Source organism: Jaculus jaculus, chromosome 1 (assembly GCF_020740685.1).
Source record: "Jaculus jaculus isolate mJacJac1 chromosome 1, mJacJac1.mat.Y.cur, whole genome shotgun sequence".
Lineage (NCBI taxonomy): Eukaryota > Metazoa > Chordata > Mammalia > Rodentia > Dipodidae > Jaculus > Jaculus jaculus.
Genome location: NC_059102.1, coordinates 13159269 through 13180867, shown reverse-complemented (window position 1 = coordinate 13180867; position 21599 = coordinate 13159269). Strand labels below are relative to the sequence as shown.

Here is a 21599-nt window from a genome sequence, read left to right as displayed (position 1 = left end):
AAGGCACTTGCCTGCAAAACCAAAGGACCACGGTTCGTTTCTCCAGGTCCCATATAAGCCAGATGCACAAGGTGGCACATGCATCTGGAGTTCATCTGGAGTGGCTAGAGGCCATGGTGCATTCATAGTCTCTATATATCTCTTTCTCAGCCTCTTTCTCTCTCTCAAATAAATAAATAAGTAAATATTTAAAAAATAGTTTTAAAAAATAAAAATAAAATAAAACATATATATATATATGTATATGTGTGTGTGTGTGTGTATATATATATATATATATATACTCAGTAAGCATTTGCTATTTCCCAGGTTTAAACATGGATTTTTTTTTTTTTTTTTCTTTTTGGTTTTTCAAGGTAGGGTTTTGCTCTAGCCCAAGCTGACCTGGAATTCACTATGTAGTTTCATGGTGACCTTCAATTCATGGTGATCCTCCTACTTCTGCCTCCCAAGTGCTGGAATTTAAGGTGAGCACCACCATGCCTGGATAGAGGTCTCATTTAGCACTGTGTATTCAACTGTCATTTATGCTTTGTACTTTGTCAATTTTTTATAAATACTTTTCATTATTATTTTATTTTAGAGAGAATGAGAGAGAGAATTGGTGCACCAGAGCCTCTAGCCACTAGATGCGTGTACCTCCTTGTACATATGTGTGATCTTGTGCAAGTGCCTTATGTGGGTTCTTATGTGGGTTATGTGGGAGAGTTGAACCTGGGCCCTTAGGCTTCATAACCCAGCCTCTTAACTGATAAGCCATTTCTCTAAGCCTTTTGTCAAATTTTGGGTCTCCTCAGTAGTCACTACCAACTGCAAAAAGGATCTTCTCTGAGAAAAGGCGAGAGTAGCACTAATTTATGAGCACAGACAGAACTACTTAGAGGACAACTCGATGGGTACCTCATATCCATCTTGTCAAACAACGGTAGCAGCTGGCCCTCCTCCCCTAGAGCCTATGACCCTCCCAGCCATAGGCTTTTGATTAGGTTCTCAGTTCCAGGCATGAATTCCTGAGTAACAAGCCTCAAATCCAATCAGAGAGTGACAGTTGGTTAGCCCCATAACAGATGTGCCACTACTGCACCAGTTGGACCATCTTTCCTGTCTGGTTGGTTGTGTAGTTTACAGGGTCCACTGCTGGTTAAGACTGTTGATGACTTTGTTTTCTCTTTCAGTAGTTTGCATATAACTTTCCATCATTATAACAGCCGGCCAGCAGGTAGGAGGCTTCCAGCTCAGTTCTAGCTGGACTTCCCAGTGTTCTGCAACTAAAGCATGTGGTATCTTCAGCAACAGGGTCTTACAATCTAGTTCTGGTAGTCAACGAAAGGCATTAGCAATAGCCTTATTATTCTACGGGTCTCTGAGGCTGTGGTAAGTTGAATGGATGTCCCCCCCAGTACATTCAGGAGATTATTTAATCTTGTAGTTTAGATCTCCAGCCACCTGGCTGGAGGTGTCCCTGGGGACAGAGCTACCTAAGATATGCAGAGTGCTGGAACTTTAAAGTTCTGCCTGCGTTCCCTGTGGTTCGGCTGCCTGGTTCTTTGCTCTCACTTTTTCTCCATTATGGAACTTCCCCTGGACCTGTAAGCTTCAAATAAATGCCATTCCTCCCATAAACTGTGCCTGGTCTACAGGGTTATCCCAGTGACGGGGCTGTCTACTGGAAAATGGAATGTAAAGGGACACAATAGACATGGTCAAACATCCTCCTGTGCATCCCTTGCCTTTAGGCATACATAATGGAGGCCCCCACCCAAGTCCATCTTCTGCCAGATGCGGGAGAAGTTCCAGGAATCTTTACCGCAGGCCTTATTGCGCAATGCAGGTGTTTTCTGTTATCTAAGGACTGGGATGACCGATCTGTGCAATGTACCATGACCTTCCTGTACCTCCCTGTTTCTAAATACCTTTCTGATTGCATCGCATAGAATGTTTCTTGCTTCAGTTCCGCCTATGTGACCTATGTAAGGAGTATCTTGTGACTTTTTTTTGTTTGTTTGTTTGTTTAACAGTAACGTTGTGTAACTGTGGTTTAATTCCCACCCTGTCTTTGCAGTGGACATCTTGTGGTTTTCTCCACTAAAAGCTGACACTCTGAGCAGTTTGGAGTTGCACTCAGAGATGGCGACCTCCAATGTGTAGTCCAGGTGCATCGGCTCTTACCCAGCATTCTGTGAGCCAGTGGTCTTACTTGTGGGACACCACACCCCACAGAATCTACCACAGCAGTGCAGTCTAGTGCTGGTGGCAGCCAAAGGGGTCAGCAATAGCCTTACTGGTTTAGGACTCTTGGTGGCTTTCCTGACCACCAACCACTGGGAAGTATTCTGCCCCTACAACAACCTACGGCTTCTGGGAGCATTTTCAGTGAAAACTTAGGAGTTAAATATCTTATCTAAAGTTACAGAACTAGTAAGTAGTAAAGCTAGGATCTGAACATGTAGGTATAATTTTGCATAAAAGTCCACCCATCGTAGGTAATCATCCCTCAATACTTGTCGGGGAATGATTTTGCTACCTCCTACAGACCTAAATCTTTGGATGCTCAAGTGTCATATCAAATGACATGGTATTCACATATAACTTGTGTATTTCTTCCTGTATACTTAGTTTAAAACATTTCAGATCTCCTATAATATCTAGCACAATGTAAGTACTGTGTAAATAATTGTTCTGTTTTATTATTTAGGAAATAAAGAGGGTTTTTTTTGGTTTATTTTTTGGTTTTTTGAGGTTTCATTCTAGCTCAGGCTCTCCTGGAATTCACTATGTAGTCTCAGGATGGCCTTGAACTCACAGTGACCCTCCTACCTCTGCCTCCCGAGTGCTGGGATTAAAGGCGTGCGCCACCACGCCCGGCTCTAAAGAGATTTTTTAAAAGGGGCCTGAATGTGTTCAGGAAAATGAATTATATATTTTCCCAAATATTTTTTTAAATCTTTAGTACGTTGAATCCACACATGTAAAACCCACAGATCCAGACGGCCAATGAATTTAGGTCTAGATATAGTCAGTGAAGAAATTTCCAATGAATGATTCATGTAGCTGTTTCCTTCTTCAAAAACTGTGTACCAAAAGCACTTTATTTTCTTTTCATGCTTGGGTGAGGGGTTTTGTTGCTAATAACTGCTAATAGTTTTCAAGGAAAAGAAATAATCAATTTTGGTTTAGCATTTTTTGAGCCTGGGCAAGTTATGCCCTAACCATTGCTAACAAATGGCAGAGTCACTGGTGTGTTTTAATGAAGCCAAGAGATGCGATATGTCTTTTCACCCTTAAGAAATAGCTACGTTAGAGAAATGCATTCTGGTGTAAGGTCTGGAGTGGGCATCCTGGCTGACTCCATCTCTTCTGTGCTGATTCCCACCACGTGCCATGCATGCTGCCTCGGTCCATCTTTGCAGAATTTGCAGTGGGTTTGAGATTTGTAATATGGGAAGTCAATCAAGTGCCTCGGAGAGGCCGCGTCTTATTCTCACATCTTCCAAATGCCTCTTGTAATTAAGCATTAGTTGGAGTTCATTGCACTTGAATAATGAGCTGATGTTCCAGTAGGCTTCCTCTGCTTTTTATTTCTTATGGAAGAGCATTGTTTCTGGGTTTTTTTTTTTTTCTGGTTAAACAGCAAACTCATAAAAATGCAATTTAAAGGCTCTGTAGTGATAATACTTTTATTTTTTTTTTGTCTCTGCAAACCAAACCCAGCTTTTGATGGTCATTCACACGCAGCTCTGGAGGCATGCAGCCCTGTACAGAGGGCCAGCCCTACAGCCATGAGCCTTTGGCAAGGACATGGGCAAGAGCTGGTGGACCTGAACTCGTCTTGACATGCTTTTCCTTTTTGTTTCTTTGTATGTGTGTGTGCACGAGTCTATGTGTGTTCATATGTGTATACAGGTGTGTCAAGGTGTGTGTGTGTGTAGAGGCCACAGGACACCCTTGAGTATGTGTCATCTACAGGAAGACCATCCACCTCTTTTTGAGACAAAGTGTCTCATTGGCCTAAAGCTCACCAATTAGGTTTGACCAGCTGGCCAGCAAGCTCCAGGAACCACACCCTCTTGTGCTGGGGTTGCAGATGTGTGCCATGGTGCCCAGCATTCATGTGGGCTATGGAGATAGATCTCAGGTCGTCATACTTGTGAAGCAAGCACTTTGCCAGCTGAGCTGTCTTCCCAACTCCATGTTACTAGTGTTGATACTAGCTTCTGACTATTCATATTTGCCTCTTAAAATTCTCTATGATATGATTATCTTCACCCTACATTTTAATTACATATTGTGAAACATTTTATTTGGGAAGAAAATTTCAATTCTATTTCTTGTCATTATTGAATTATTTGCATTTATTTATAACATTTGAAAGTACTTCTTTTTGTACCATTTTTATGTTTGCTGCTTGCATTTTTCTCTCTTCCTTTGGGAGTTATAGAAACTTCTGATTTAAAACACATAGTTATAGTACTGAGTTGACAACATTTTTTCCTATCTATACAATAGAAATATATCAAATGCTTTAGGTCTGATCAATACATTTTGAAATTACTGATATTGTCTACTGTTTAATTCTACCCGTTTTTCCTCATTCTTTCCAAATAAACCACCACCCTGTATATCTTTAACCTAATATATGCCAATATCTTTGCTTATATTTCCCTTTTCCATCTCAGCCTTTCCATGATTCTGGCTAAAATGTTGAGTTTAAATTTCCTTGATATTTTGGCACAATGCTGGTTCTTTTTTAGAATTTCCAAAATTTTCTTTATTTGACTTCATTCTTGGATGAATGCTTTTATAATGTAGGATTTTGGTTTGACACTTTTCCCTCTGGTTGTTGAAAATATCATTTGATTGTCTCTGTTATTAACCTTGTGCTCATGTGCAATCACTTGTAGAGGACTTCTTGGTAGGAATTCTTTACTTTCTTTCTGGATGTCTTTGACATCTTGGTTTCTTTTTATTTGTGTCACATTTTAATGTTTCTAGGCATAGTTTTTCTTTTATTTACTGTATTTGAAATTCATTTGGCTTTATACATATCAGGTTTGTGTCATTCAACAACTAGAAATATCCTCCACTGTTATCGATTCAACTGTTGCTGCTTCTGCATTTTCTTTATCACCTGTTCCTTGAACTCAGAACTCCAAGTAGACATGTGTTAGAGCTTCTTTCTCACTCTATGATACACATCCCTCAGAACTCCAGTTAGACATATTAGACCTTTGTTCTCACCCTATGATCCATGTCCCTTAACTTTGCCCCTATAGTCTTTCTCTTTCTTCTCTCATTTTTTCTTGTCTTCTCTTTTAGCTGCTCCATCATACAATGGCTATAAATTCTAGAAGATATTGAATCTATTTTCCAGTTTACTAGTTTTCTATTCATGCCTGGTTCATATTCTATTTAATATATCTCCTGAGTTTTAAAATTTTAACCACTGTTTTTCATTTGTAGAAATCCTACTTTGTCTTTAGAATATCTGCTTCATTATTCCCTTATATTTGGTCTATCTCTATTTTCAACTTTATCTATAATTTCTCAAAGCATATTGGATAGTAATTTTACATTCTATGCCTTGTAATTATGATATCTAATGCTGCAAGTCAGCATCTTCCATATAGTCTCATTGGTATTTTTTTATGTTTCAGTTCTCTTACTAGCATTTTCTCTTTCAGGAATCTTTTGAGGTCTACATTAAAGCTGAATTCTTCTAGAGAGGAATTTTGCTAATTGCTTAAGAGCACAACCTCCTCAGGAATGCCCAAAGTGAATTCTCCACTTAAAGATTTTTGGAGACAATATGAGAAAAATAACTCAGATAGCAAAGCCCTCTCCACATAAAACAAACATGCAGGCCGCCCAAACTGTGTGGTCCTTTTCAAGGCAAGCCTTGGTTTGTACTTCATTGTGAGGCTTCAGGGTCTGAAATTTCTTCAGTTCTTCTATAATATGTTTTCCACCTTGGGTGACCCAAGACTTTGTCTTCCCACCCCTGTGCCCCATGGGGATAGAGCAATGTCTCTCCCTCCTTAAATACTCAGGCTCACCTTGGCCTTGATATTTTCTTATGCTGGAGGTTCTTACTGTCTCTTAATATCGGGAAACCTCAATGCTTGTCAAAACAGTGATATGCTTGAGAGATTGTGTTTGTTTTCACTTTCACCCAAGATTTGATTATTTTATACATGCTGTATATTCTGCCACATGGCTTCTGACGGAAGTTCAAGGTTGGGAATTGCCAGTTATTTCTTTGTTGTGAAAAGGGGACTAGCTGGGATTAGAAGTATACAGGTGTGGGTTTGAGCTGAGTTTCTATATTCAGTATTTCTAGAGTTCTGTTATTTTGGCTTTACTAATGGCAAAACCTTACATGTTGAGTTCTGTTTACAAAGCACTTTCACACACATGCCATTATCCCCATTGGCATGTGCTGGAGACCACTTGAGGGTCTCCACTCTGACTAGACCACAAGTCCTCAACCACTGAGGATAGTTGCATTGTTTTTTTTTTTTTTTATGCAGTCTGACTTGGATTAAAGGATTTAAGAGAAGCTCATGAGTGGCTTTCATTTTGCTGCCTGGGACAGGTCATTGCTTAGACAGTCCCTTGAGAGAGATTCTGAGCTTGAAGCTGGCTTTGTGGATAATGTCCCTGGTCAATTAGCAGTGTCTGCAAAGGTCATGGAAACAAAATGCAATATATTTTCTTCCCCCAGTTTAACATGCCATCCAGACTTTAAAAAAATTACCCCACTGTTCTCATTTAATTATAAAAAATATCTATTTAGATTTAAATGTTTTAACAGGAAGAGTCAACTTTTCCATAGAGTCATAGAAGTGAGGCTCTCTGTATTCACTGTGGACATTTTTTTTAAATACGTGGGATGGTCATAAGTTGTCATTGGTCATGGCAATATAATTTTCAGAAAAAAATAGAACATGGATTTTGAAAACCACATTATCAGCTATGTTATCACTTGGGTCCTTCTGAGTTCAGGGTATAACTTCAGTTCAATTTCTTCCCCTTTTCCATTATGAATACACATTCACACATATACATATATATTCCAGTATGAAATATATATTTGGTGACAGTGTCTTATTCTGTATCTATTGACACAAAAGACACGGCTATCACCTCAAAGGGGATAAGAAATGGTTTATTTTAGAGCCAAATATGAGTGATCATGGCCTGGAACACAGATTTAAGTTACCCCAATTTCATGTTTCAGTGTGTTAACTACTTCATGAAGGCTTTATAGTTATAGAGCAAAAGAAAGTCTTAAGTCAAAGCATTTTTCAAATCCGTTAGCTGATCCTCAGGTAAGTGGGTTACAGCAAAGAGGAGAAGTCATCAAGGCTTTGGGCATTACCTGAAGTCATTCTTAGCTCCTGGGCTACTGATAGCTGGTGGCTCGTTAGTACATTCCAAAAAGGTTGCACCTGATAAACCGGTAGTCACAAGGATTTTAGGTCAAACACAGAGGTTGGGAATAAATGGATGTTGAAGGGCTAGAGGTAGTCCATGGTAATTTGGCTTTGGCCTTGCAATTTTTCATCTATCTGTGGTCATAGAGTTAGATCAGTCTCTTCAGCCTTGCTGGAAGTAGGTGCAGTCAATGTTGAACTTTTTGAGGAACTTTACTTCACGGTAACCTAAGCTGCCTTAGAAACTCACTATGTAGGCCAGGCTGGCCTTGAACTCAGTGAAGTCCTCCTGCTTGGCTTGCTGAGTGGTTCAATTACAGGTAGAGGCCACCATGCTTAGATCCTTTCACTGTGAGATGCTGAAGAGGAAGCTTGATTGGGTCAAGTGGCTCGGTTCCACTTTCCCTCAGACCTCCCTGTTGGTCCCACACTCCCAAGAAAGCGCGTCTTCACAAAGAACACATGTGCATCTCTTTTCTGTGCAGGCTGACAGCCCACGGGCTCGAAGGTATTTTTTTTTTGTAAATCTTGCAGCTGGTCCTAGCACAGATCATAAAAGACAGGAGGGTGGCAATCACATGTGCAGGAGAGGGCCCACAGCAGCAGCCACCATGACTCCAGGAAGCTGCTCCAATAGCCAGTGCCCAAGTAGGAAAAGCCAGATGAAAGCACGGGGAAAGCTAATGGCTACTTCTTTTTGGGTTGTTTCCAAGTGTTCACATTGCTATTCAAACCTCATTATCAAATTTATGCACCAGGGCCTTTGGAAGTAAAATTAAATCATTTTCCATTAAAATGTTATCTGTGTGGGAATCCTGCCCAGACTCTTATCAGCTCCCTTCAAGGCATAATGGGGGCAAGGTAATTGCTCTCTTTCGAAGGCTTCTTCTCATGGTCATGTTTCAGAGCATCATCAAGGCTGGGAAAAGGGAAGGTTGTCCTGAGGCTTCAGACCTTTGGTAGATTGGGATGCTCTGATATGCAAAGCCACTATCCATCTTGGTGACTTGCCATACACAGCTCTGTCCAGGGTGAGGAAGAACATTCATGATTCCTGACAGGCTTTTTTTCAACAAGCCTGGTGTGTGTGTGGTGGTGGGGGGGGGCACCCCTGGTGGCTTCTGTCATTGTAAGATCCTTAAGTGTCCTCTGCTGATGATGCTTCTCCTTGCCATGGTCTGTTCCAGGGAGGGGTGCCTCCAGTGTGTGGACAAAAGAAAAGGCCCCTTCCTCCTCCAGCCACATGTCCACCTGCTTATCTTCCTCTGCAGTCTGCAGTCTCCTCCTCCCCATTTGCATTTCTGCCTCTGGCATTTGTGTTCAGAGGAATTAAGAGCTTCTTGATTTCTTTTCCTTTCCCCCTTCTGTTCACTCTCAAATAAGGGTATAGGTCTATTTCCATTGTGAGGTGAGGTGGCCATGCACATATTTCTGTCCCAAAGATCTTGGCCAGTTGTAATTAATAGGACTCAACTATATTTGTGTAACTCATATTCTTTACCATGCCTACATTCATTTGGGCTATGGATGCCTTCTTTTTCTTACTTTCTTTTTTTTTTTTTTTTTTTTGATTTTCGATGAAGGGTCTCACTCTAGCTCAGGCTGACCTGGAATTCACTATGTAGTCTCAGGGTGGCCTTGAACTCACGGCAATCCTCCTACCTCTGCCTCCCAAGTGCTGGGATTAAAGGCGTGCGCCACCATGCCCAGCCGTGGATGTCTTCTTTTGACACTGTGTTTGACAGCACACATGTACTAGATGTCAAAGCAAAGGGACAGCAAATTGTGTTACATTAGTAATGTTTGCATTTCATTTCTGCTTAACAAAGAATGCAGAGTATGATCATTAGATACATAATTGCAACTTCCTGGGCCTCAATTTCTCATCAATAGAATGGTATAGTAACTGTTATACTGTTGTGAAGACAAAGAGGCAAGAAAACCCATGCTCCAAGCACAGTGTAAGCAGGTGCAGCCACCTAAAGCCTGAATGCTGGCTGCCTTCTTTCTGGTAGGATGTACCTGATTGCTGACTGTCCTCCTTCTGGTAGGATGTACCTGATTGTTGGATGTCCTCCATCTGGTAGGATGTACCTGATTGTTGGCTGTCCTCCTTCTGGTAGGATGTGCCTGACTGCTGGCTGTCCTCTTTCTGGTAGGATGCTCCTGGCACTTGCTCAAGTTCATGCAGTTTTGTCTTTCAAAGTTCACTGAAGCCCTGTTCCACTTTCCCATGCCTTAAACACTTGGTGCCCTTCCTACATTGTTTCTGTAGGAACTCAGAGCAACTCAGCTTGTTCTTAAAGGAGTTCACTTCTGACTGCTTGTAAGGTCTCAGTCTACTTCACATCTGTGGGGTTGTACCCGCCAAACCTGCTTGGCTGTGAGCCAGGGTGGTTCTCTCTCTACCTGTGGCAGTCAGCCTCACGTTGCTGGGATGAACTTCCAAGCCAGGCGCAGTTATGCAGGAAGGGATTTATCGAAGCTTACACATAGAGAGAAAGTTCCATATGGCAGAAGAAGCTGGCCCACTTTCACAGGTCCATGCAGAGAGGAAAAACCACCATCATCACCATAAGCAAGCACACTCCAGTGACCCCACAATGGAAGGACTCAGGCACTTTGTGTATCTTTAGCTGGAAATTACAGCTCCACCAGCAAACACGTAAGGGCTGCACCTAGGATCCACCCACAGAGACACCCCCTGCAGCCAGGCCCAGGTGGCTGGAGATCTAAATTACATAAACTCCTGAATCTAGTGAGGGGCATCCATTCAAACTATCACAGTACCGTGCTGGAGGTCAGCGTTAAGAGGGAATGGCTTTAGCAATCTCAGGCTCAGCCTTCTTAACCCAACGTGCTTAGGACCCAGCTCTTCAACTCTCTCCTAGAAGATGCCTTTGGCATCTCATCTGCAGACCAATTCTTGTTGAAGCATAAAGCCGTGGTGCTGGAGTAAATAATTCCATTGGAGGCCATTGGCTGCTCTGACCACACCTGAGCTCACAAACAGTTCTCTGCAGGGTGAAATGAAGTCAACCCATGGATTCCAGCCAGCTGAGGTTATGCTGGAATCTTCTTTCTCTATGTGTCTCCCAGGCCCCAGTCTTTCTTCCACGAAGCTGTTTGTGTTATTTCAGTTTTTCTTTTGCCACTAAAACTTCTCCAGGGGCTGGGGACATAGCTTAGTGGGTAAAGTGATTGTTTTGAAAGCAAGAGCACCAGTTTTATTTCCAGAACTCATGTAAAATCTGAGCATGGCGGCTTGCACCTCTCTTCCCAGCTCCTGAGAAGCAGTAGCAGGAGAATACGTAGGTGTCCTTGGCCAGTGTAACTGGTGAACTCCAGGCCAATGAGAGAACCTGTCTCAAAATGGGACAGATAGCGATCCTAGGGCTCACACCCAAGGTTGTCCTCTGGCCTTCACATGCACACACCCGTTCAAACATGCATGCACACACACACACCACACATGCACTCATGCTAAAAACAAATAAATAAAAAAATCCCTCCTCTGGCTGGAGAGATGGCTCAGTGGTTAAGGTGCTTGCCTGCAAAGCCTAACAGGCCTGGGTTCAATTCCCCAGTACTTGTATAAAAGCCAGATACATAAGGTGGCACATGTATCTGGAGTACATTTGCAGTGGATGGAGGCCCTGGCGCACCCATTCTCTCCCCCACTCCTTATGAATGAATAAATAAAATTATATTTTTCAAAAGTCCTTCTCCAGGGAAGGGACTGGGTCTTGAGTATCTTCTCTCCACCAGAGTCCACAAATGTGCCTGTGGCAGAAAGATCAGCCATGAAGAGGTGTCCCGAGAGTAAGTGGAGTGCTGGGTGGCGATAACATGCCATCGGCCAATCCTTCCATCATCCAGCATGTGTTCAGATTCTCACTCAGTTCTTGTCTTTAGCAGAAATACTCCCAGGAACACCTGTGTGAAGTTTACAAGAGCTAACGGATTTTGAAAATTGTCCTAATTCTAGCAAATATAGGCTTTTTATCTCTTAGATCAGAGCAAAATAATCTTATCACTAATTGAAAAAAACGTGAGATTTAAAAACTCACTGTAGGGCTGGAGGAATGGCTTAGCTGTTAAGGCATTTGCCTGCAAAACCAAAGGACCCAGGCTCAATTCTCCAGGACCCACGTTAGCCAGATGCACAAAGGGGCACATGCCTCTGGAGTTCGTTTGCAGTGCCTGGAGGCCCTGGCGCACCCATTCTCCCTCTCTCTCTCTCCCTCTTTCTCTGTCAAATAAATAAATATACTATAAATAATAATAAAACATTTAAAAACTCACTGTAAATCCATTCTTGAATTTTTAATCAGAATTTCTCCTTGATTTCTGATTGGGTAGCTTAATCTGATGTTAATGGTTTTCTGTTGATGGCTTTGTGAAGAGTGCATACCTGCTTTGTGCTCTGTTGAATGCTCTAAATAACAGTTGTACTGTAGGCAAACTTCCGTTTTATTTTTGAAGATGAAAAAAAAAAAAATCTCCAGGCAGTGATTTCGAATATCAGTAGTTTTGTTGCTAGAAAGGAAATAGAACGTGTATCTTAGCCAGGTGCCCTGGTTTTGAATGTAAAGTCCCCATAGCCTCGGGTGTTTGTGATTAGGTTTCCTACTTAGTCCACACCCAGTAGGGAGATGGGGAGGTAGAGCCCTGCTGGAGGAAACCTGTCACCAAGAGTGGCCCTTGGAGCTGAGTCCAGCCTTGTGTGTCCAGAGCCAGCTTCTCCTCGCAGCTTCTTGCTGCTGTCTCTCTGCTGTGGATGCGTGACGAAGTGAGCCAGCTTCCTCGGCCATGATGAAGCTTCCCCTGGAATCTGTTGTGAGCCTGACGTGAACCCTTTCTTCACACAAGCTGCTTCTGGTCAGGTGCTTGTCCCAGCAAGTTGAAGGTAACCGAAACACTAGGCTAAAACTGTGGATTGAGAAACTAGAGAAACTGGGGAATTGTAATTACCAGTTGAGAACTAGGCCTATAAAGCAGGGCATGGTGGCACACACCCATCATCTCAGCACTTATGACGAGGGGGCAGAAGGCCCAGAAGTTCAAGATCATAGCTACACAGGAAGCTGGAAGCTAGCCTAGAACATATGAGACCCTATCACAAGGAAAAAAATAGAGAAAGAAAGGGAGAGACCAAAAGAAGAGAAGAAGAGGCTGGGAGAGAAACTAGTCGTGTAAAAGGATTTGGGGGCTTGTGGACATTAAAGTTGGTCGCAAAGCATTCAACTTGTTTCTGACGAATCCAGGAGATACCCTTTGGGATGGTCACTTAGCACTGGTCTGGCTCTCTGGCTGTCCAGCCTTCTCATATCATAGCCGAAGGCTTCCTGCAACGTGAGGTTGACCAGACATCTCCATCACTTCCACTTCCTGTCTTCAAATCTGTTAATTTGGCCAACAACTACTGAGAGCCTTAAGAGCTGAGCCAGAGCCCAGGAACCTGACCCTGGGATTCTAAAGAGATGTAAGGGCATGCAGCTCCCGAGCTGTGGGCTGCAGGAGGAGACTTTGTGTAATCAGTGCTTTCAAAACAGCTTCACAGGATGGAGGCTCTACACAACAGTGGCTGCCACAGCCAGAGATCAGAAAGACGAATGTCAGCCACCAAGGACTAGGCCCAGTCCTTTGCAGTTTCCCATTCTCTAGTCCTCATAGTAACTTGTGGGGGCGGGGGGAGGGTAAGTACCACTAACCTTGCTGTGCGGGAAGCAACCGAGCCATGCGTGATGGGCTCACACAGGACTCCGCGTTCTTGGTCCTCCCAGGAGCCCCTACTCCTCTCTCTTCCCACAGCACTTCCTGGTGACTGCAGTGGCTGCTCCCAAATCACTTGCTTTAACTTAACTTGTTGCTGCTGTTGTTTTCAACAAAAATACCCGAGACCAATCAGGTGATTCTTCAGAGGGAACAAATGAGGCTCTGTAACATGTAAGCATTGGGGCAGGACCTGAGTGAGGTCTTAAACCGGCAGCCTGCTCACACACAGGTGAATTTTATTTGGTTTTCGATGTGCTGACTTTTGGTTAGATGTTAATGTTTTAAAATGGACATTTTGCCAGGCGTGGTGGTGCACGCTTTTAATCCCAGCACTCGGGAGGCAGAGGTAGGAGGATTACCGTGAGTTCGAGGCCACCCTGAGACTCCATAGTGAATTCCAGTCAGCCTGGGCTAGAGTGAGACCCTATCTCGGAAAACAAAACAAAACAAAACAAAAAAAAAGGACATTTCCTAGAAATATCAACCCCCCCCATCTGTCGATAAAAGTGGCTGAACACATAGCTCACTTTTCCCTGTGCAGACCCCAGCAAGGGCAGAGGTGGCGCTCATCTTCAGAAAGACGAATTCTCTCCAGGGTGCCCCATATTTTAGCCTTCAAAATTGTTCCTGTTTATTGCTGCACTATTCACAATGGCTAGGAAATGGAACAGCCTTGGTATCAGTCAACAAATGAAGAAAATACGATCTATATATAGTTTTCTTATATATATTTTATTCAGCTGTAAAGAAAAATGAATTGATTGCATTTGTAAGAAAACAGACGGAACTGGAAATCATCGTGGTAAGTGAGATAAGCCTGACTCAGAAAAACAAATACTGCATTTTTTCATGATGTGTGCATGTGTATGCCCTGAAAGTATAAAGGAAGGCATAAGAAGGGAAGAAGAGACCTTCAGCAAGTGAGGAATTGAGTAAGTGAGAAAATCATTAATATAGAAAAGCAAATGGAGGATGAATGTTGGCGAAGAAGGGGAACAATGAAACTGGGCAGGGGGCAGAGGGGAAGGGAATAGAGGAGCAGTGTGAACGAGAACAGAGTGTATTGACGTGTCACTACGAAAATGTCATAATGAAGCCCAGTGCTTTGTGTGCTAACTTAAAAAGAAATTGAAAGAAGAGAAGAGACAGTTAAGTCAGTTGCTGGTTTCCATTTATCATCACACATGAAGCACACCACACAAGAGTGTTTTAGAAAGTGGTGTGTTTCTGGGTCTGAGTGTCTCATGGAACAGCAGATAGACCAGAAAAGGTTCCCTGCTAGAGGAAAGTTGATTCAAATATCTAAGTGCCTGCTTGTGCTCCCTGCGTGCCCAGCCTCTGTGGGTGTGGCACAGTGGCTGCTGGTGGTCCAGCCTCTCGTTGTACAGAGGAAACAGATGCCCAGGGAGAAAAGGCACTTGCCTAAGAACTTGCATTCTGTTAAGGACAGAGCCAAGATGGGAAATCAGGCTCTTGAGTCCCAGTACCAGGCTGATGTTGATGAAGCAGTGACGGGCATGCTTGCTTCTCCTGTCCTTGGCTTTTGGTAGTCCAGGGGCACATTTGCAGCCTTGGCAGAACACCCTTCAACATTGTTGTTCAACTGCCTGGTGTGGCCTCCTCCCTGTGTGGGAAGGAGACTCCAGCTCACAATCCACATAGGTTGCCTCATTAAAGCTCCGTCCTGTCTTCCACTCTAGGAAAGATGTTTGTCTGACAATTTTATTACCAACAAAAGTGAAAATTACAACAGAAAGAAATGTAGAGTCGGTCTCCCAGATTCGTACCTCGTTTTTTTTTTTATTATAAGACAATGCTAATTAGTGAAAGTTGGAATGCATCTTGAAGTCAGTGTGATAAGAAAGCAAATGCCAATCTTGTTTCTTTAAGTGGCCTAAAACAGTTGTGAGGAATCTTAAAGTCAGTGGCATGTCAGATATGAAGGCATATAATACTTGGCTCTTACATGTCTCTGTATTTTCAGAGTTTCACCTAATTCCAGTTTCTGTTGATTGTGACTTATCAGTGGTATAATGTTTTTGTTGTTGTTGTTGTTTTTCGAGGTAGAGTCTCACTCTAGCCAGCCTGACCTGGAATTCATTTTGGAGTCTCAGGGTGGCCTCAAACTCACAGCGATCCTCCTACCTCCGCCTCCCGAGTGCTGGGATTAAAGGCGTGTGCCATTACGCCTGGCCGTATAATGTTTAATATAGCTGCCTCCCATTTTTCTGTTGGTGAACATCTTTACTTTTTATTGTGAATTTTATACATGAACATACTGTAATTTTATTGTCATTTCCCACCACCCTCTCATCCCTCATCTCCCTCCCCCTTCCTCCTTCGAGGTAGTCATTCTTCTACTTCAGTGTCTTAGTCCTTTTGCCCTCCCCGTCCTCTATGCCAAAGTATCGATGGGTTCAGTATTGTACAGGTCTGTTGGAGGTGTGGCACCGACGGCAAGGTCATGAAAGCACCAGTCACTTCATATCTGGATAAGAGTGTCTCAAGGTTCTCCTCCCCATCCTCGGGCTTGCATATTCTTTCTACCCCTGCTTCTGTGATGTTCTCTGAGCTTGGAGGGTATGATAGAGATGTCTTATTTAGTGCTGAGCTCTCAATAAAACTTCTTCCTTTCAACACTGTGATGACTTCTGAATCCCCTAAGTATCCACAGCTGTCTCCAAAGCAAAGCTTCTCTGGCCAGTGGTGAGAGCAGCCTTACGTTTTCTGCCGCCTCCAGCACGGCATTCCCCGAGCCCTGCAGGATGTGGTTGAAGTGTCTCATCCTGTGCTCAGCTTTTTACTGTCCCTTCTTCCCATCACCTTGATGAGTCTTCAGCCTTCCCAGTTGTTGCCACGGCCTTCAATGATGGCTCCAGTAGGCACCCAGGGGGACACACGGGTGGGCTTGGGGGACATCTTTACTGCTACTGGCATATATTTCTTGCACAAAGTGCTGGGTTTTGTAAAGGCAACTTTCCTCAAGGATGTCATGTGCTTTGATCACAATCGCCTCCTTTTCCCCATCTTTCCCTTCCCCTTCCTGTTACTGTCCATTCTTCCACCAGTCTCTGCTTTGCTTTCATGTCATATATAAACATGATTTTATGTGTCTGTATAAAATCTAACATCCACAAATAAGGTAAAATGTGATATTTATCTTTCTGAGTCTGGCTTGCTTTGTCTAATAGGGTTATCTCAAGTTGCAATCCTTTTTCCAACTAATGACATAATTTCAGACTTCTTTATGGCTGAGTGTAATTCCATTGTGCATATACTTGTGCCTTTTCCATTCGTCTGTTGATGAGACTAGGCTAATTCTGTAGCTTGGCTGTTGTGAATAGTTCTACATAATCATGGGTGTGTAGGTATCCCTAGGTGTGCTGACTTAAAGCATCCTCTGGGTACATACCCAGGAGTGGCATAGCTGAGTAGTTCCATTTTCAGTTTGCTGAGAAACTTCCATGCTGATTTCCATAAGGAGTGGATCAATTTCTATTCCTACTAGCAGTGTATAAAAGGTTCCCTTTTCCCCACTTCCTCAGCTACATGTGTTATTTAGTTCTGTAATGACAGATATTCTGAGTGGGGTGAGATGGTATCTCAATGAAGTTTTAACTTATATATCCCTGGTGGTTAAGGTTGTTTATTTTTTTCATGTTTTTAACCATTTGTATATTATATTTTGTATTTTATCTTATTCATTTCATCAGCCCATTTATTGATAGGTTAGTATTCTTTTTAGTTCTTTGTATATTCAAGATATTAATCAATCCTCTGTCAGATGTATAATTAGCAAAGGTGCTGTCATTTGGTAAGCTATCTTCATTTCCTTTGTTTACAGAAATTGTTTAATTTCATATAATCCCATTGGCCAAGTTTTGATTCAGTTTCTGGAGTTACTGGAGTCCTTTCCAGTAACTGTGCTCATATGTGAAAGCATTTTTCTTATGTTTTCCTCTAACAGTTTTGGGGCTTCTGGTTTGACATTAAGGGCTTTGATCAACTTTGAATTTATTTTCTGTTCAGATTCAGAGATCCAGTTTCATTCTTGGGCATATAGGTACCCAGTTTTTCCAGCATCATTTGTTGAAGAAGCCGTCTTTCCCTCAATGAATGTGTGTTTGAAACACTCGTCAGCATTCCGGTGGCTGGAGCTGTGTGTATTTAACTTTCCATTCTGTTCCATTAATCTCCATGTCTGTTTCTGTGCTGGTTGGTACCACGTGCTTTGGTGACTGTGGCTCTGTAACACAACATGAAATCAGGCCCAGTGATACCTTCAGAGTTGCTCTCTTTGCTAAGATTGTTTGGCTACTCGGGACTTTTGTGTTCCGATGTGGATTATTCAATGTTTCTTGTTTTTTTCCATTACTGAAAAGAATCATTTGGTGGTTTTGTTTTATTTTTTAAGAATGTTCTTTTTCCATGCCAATTTTTTCATTCTATGCAGTCATTAAAGGCAGACTTTCTACTTAGTTTAAAGTCAGCTGGGGAGGGAGGGGAAGCCAGATCTATCTCAGTAAATTGGCCTTTCCTTGCCTGAGGAATACTGTGAACCTTTGATCCTTTATCTGGGTGGCCTGAGAAAAGTCAGTGGGGAAAGGCTGCTCATTGTCATCCCCTGGGAAGAGCTAGCCCTCCGCACAGGAGGGGCCCAGTGTCGCCTGCTGGGCTGCTGCCACTGCTCAGATGGCCTGTTTACTAGTGCTCACTGACCTCAGCAAGTGATTATCTCAAGTTCCAGAAATGAGGGGGAAAACTTATTCCTCACCAAGAGCATTTTTTTGTTGCTCACAGGCAAACCGGCATGTAGTGTAAGTATTACAGTCAGCTGCTTTCTGTCCCTCCTTAATGAAGGGTTTTGTGCGTGTGTGTGTGTGTGTGTGTGTGTGTGTAGTTTGAGTTCTGCAATATCTATGAACAGGTCTGCCACCCAGAAGAGGCAGATTCTTAGAATCCTCTCTCCCCCAGGCCTGGGGCTTTTCTGCACATGTTTCTGTTGATGGCAATATTAGTGACACTGTTATCTTCTCTCATAATGCTGGCTTCCAGAAGGGACAGTCCTCTGGCTAGGACTTTGAATGCCCATTTTCCTCATTTTGGTTCTTGATCAGATTGGAAAGTAAGCCTGCATTTAAAGGGGTAAATGGACTTCAAATAGACGTTATCCAACTTGTTCCAAGAGATAAAGGCTTCTCAACACTTCTAAACACTCTCCCCTGCACCCCAGCATCTCAGCTGTGTGTGTGTGTGTATATGTGTGTGTGTGTGTGTGTGTATGTGTCTGTCTGTCTGTCTGTCTGTTTGGGAAGGGAATAGAACATATATGATCAGAGTTAGGAAAACTTATCTCTGACGACCTTCTTGTTTTCTTGCTCTTCTCATTGAGTTGGATCCTGAGCCTCGGCGATTGAGAGTCTCAGGATCACAGGTCCTCAGAAGAGCAAGTTGGCTTGTGGAAGATCGCGTCTGCTCCCAGTCCCTTTCTCACAGAAAGCCTGTGAGCCTAGCGTGGCTTTGTAGAGTCTAATTCAGACTCTGGGGTTACTGAAAAGGCAGGAGTGTAAAGGACCAGAACTCCCCATTGCTCAGACGGGCCTCCCAGGCCGGAAGCAATCTCCTCTGAAGCCCTTTGTCAAAGCACACAGGGTCAGTTCAATGACTACTAGTGCCAAGCATAAGGCTCAGCACGACTCTGGAGCATCATCCTGTCACCTTGGAATGTAAGGGCATACAGGGATGTTTTCAAAAGATTGTCCCAAAGGCCCAAGCACTAGGATCAAAGGAGGTGGGGTGCTGCCAGATGCTCCTGGCCGCTAGACTGTGGCTTTCCAAAGCCTGTGAACCCTTCCGCACTCCACAGAGAGGCAGAGGGCCTGAGGCGTGAGCACTGCCTCACGCTGCGTGGGAGGGAGACATTTCTCCTGCAGCCCAAAGAACAAGGTAAAGTCCATGGTACCAGAGCTGGTGCTGAGCTGGCAGGCAGAGCTTCTGGGGGCAGAGGTCAGGTGGGGACTGGGGACTTCACTTTAGCCAGGCAGTCCTTTCCCTCTTCCACCCCCTGAGGGGGCTAAAGTGGTAGTGGCATCGTCACTGCTTGAGTTGATGGCTCATCCATTTTAAAGTCTCCAGGCCACTGCCTTATGGGGCTGCATTCAAATACCTGTTCAACATCTACTCCATTGTGAACTCTGTGTATTGTCCTGAGAGATGCCAGTTTATAACCACCCAGGGCTGCCTCTCTTCTGATTCTAGCTTGCACACTTATCCAAAATCCAACAAAACCCCCGGGTCATCTTTGCTGCTCCCACACGTAGTGTAATTAGATGGATAGACTCACTAAGCTGACCACCTTAAATAAATATCACTGTTGCTGTTGTAAGAGCTCAGAATGGGGCCAGAGCCGATCGGAGCCAGCTGTCCAGCCTTCCTGTCCCTCTCCCATACATCATGGGAGAATATAAATGACTGGAAGAAACAGCAAAGTGCATGTGGACGGGAATTAAGAGGCTATTACACTTGCTAGGATAGTGGCCAAATGGGGCCGCTTTGGAACGCTGCGCAAACCACTCAATACCTTTCTATCATCCTAGCGAGCTTCCAGACCAGGGCCGGGCGGGGCGGTGGATCACAGTCTCTTGTGTTAGACACAGGACTCATTATGTGTTGGCATGTCTTTGTTGTCATAGTCAGAAGTCTCGCCCACGTGTGCTTCCTTGCTTTTGCTTCATTTGTATACCTGAGGTAAAGCTGGCTCAGCACTATATTTTATTTTATTTAAAATTTTTTTGTTCATTTTTATTTATTTATTTGAGAGTGACAGAGAGAGAGACAGAGAGAGAGAGAGAGAGAGAGAGAGGCAGATAGAGAGAAAGAGAGAGAATGGGCACGCCAGAGCTTCCAGCCACTGCAAGTGAACTCCAGACACATGCGCCCCCTTGTGCATCTGGCTAACATGGGTCCTGGGGAATCAAGCCTTGAACCGGGATCCTTAGGCTTCACAGGCAAGCGCTTAACCACTAAGCCGTCTCTCCAACCCTCAGCACTCTATTTTAACGGCAGAGTCATCCACTGTCATCCGTTTGGCTTTGGTTGCTGAAGAAACCCACTGTGGTACAAGTTCATGCTCAGTACTGAGGTCTCCTTTGTATAGACGCACTTTTCAGAGCTGTCAGAACAGCTGCAGGTTACTCACGGTGGTTATTAAAGCCATGATTACCTTGAACCTGCAGCTGAATTCTGTTCTCTTTGCTTAACATCGCGTCTTCAGTATTGTCTGTCTTGCTCTATCATCCCAGTCTCATTGTTGCAATACTATCTCTTGAAAGGAGATGTTAAAATTGGCTGATTGATGCCTCTGATTGATATTTTTGGTTCCCATCTTTATAAGCAACTTGGAGCAGAGCTTCCTTGAGATGGACTCTTGGAAGTTATCTGTAAGGATGATGAATGTGAGGCCAGGGCTTCTCAGATTGCCACGAACACAGATCATTTGGAAATATTGTGAGAAGCCAGTTTTACCTCACTAGGTCTGGGGATGGCCTGAGGGCCTGTATTTGTAACAAGCTCCTTACATGACAGCCTGGCTTTGGGCAGTCCCTTAAAGCTGCAGGTGTACAAACACAAAGACCTGTTCTACCACATCCCTCTTTGGGCCTATTACATAGAGGCTCCACCTCCTCGGAAGTATCTTCCAATCAAGAGGAAGGTTTCAGAAGCTCGTCAGGCAGAGAGTGCATGAGCAGCTCGCACACAGCACTAACAAGGCCTCGAGCTCAGCCACGGCAGCGACTAGAAGCCCAGGAATCTTGAATACTCACACATGCAGGGATGCATAGATGTGCTCATGCGCAGATGCGTACAGTCGGACAGACACACGTGATCCAAGGACCACTCCAGACTACCACAGACAATGTCTGGAAGTAAATCCTACACACCAGTCATTTTCAGTTTCTAAGGTGGTTCCACGTATAACCAAGGTTGAGGACCTTTGTTCTAAACCTTCAACGACATACCTTCAATCTTACACAGTATCAACTTAGTTTTTTAAAAATTATTATTACAGTGTTAATTCCTTGATTGTTAATGGACACAGTATTTATGCCTATTCACCGGGTAGAGTATGCTGATTTGGTGATTGGTCACAATGTGTAATGATCAAATCAGGGCAAGCAGCATTTCTATCTTCTCAAATATTCATCAATTTGTTAAGGAATCTTTGGACATTTCTGGTTATCCTGAACTGTGGGATAAATTATTGTAGGCCACAGTTACCCTACTGTGCTATGAACACGAGAGCTACTTTCTCCCACTTAACAATACTTTGGTAGCTGTTGTTTCAAGTCCTGTGTATTCCCTCTCCCCCTGGCCCTTTCTGGCCATCAG

The 21599-nt window shown here is 43.5% G+C and overlaps 1 protein-coding gene across 2 annotated transcripts in view; it reads left to right on the top strand.

The window, feature by feature from the left end:
- Positions 1-21599, top strand: part of Plpp4 (phospholipid phosphatase 4) — a 168049-nt gene that overhangs the window by 128159 nt on the left and 18291 nt on the right. The gene's annotated exons all lie outside the window — the stretch shown is intronic.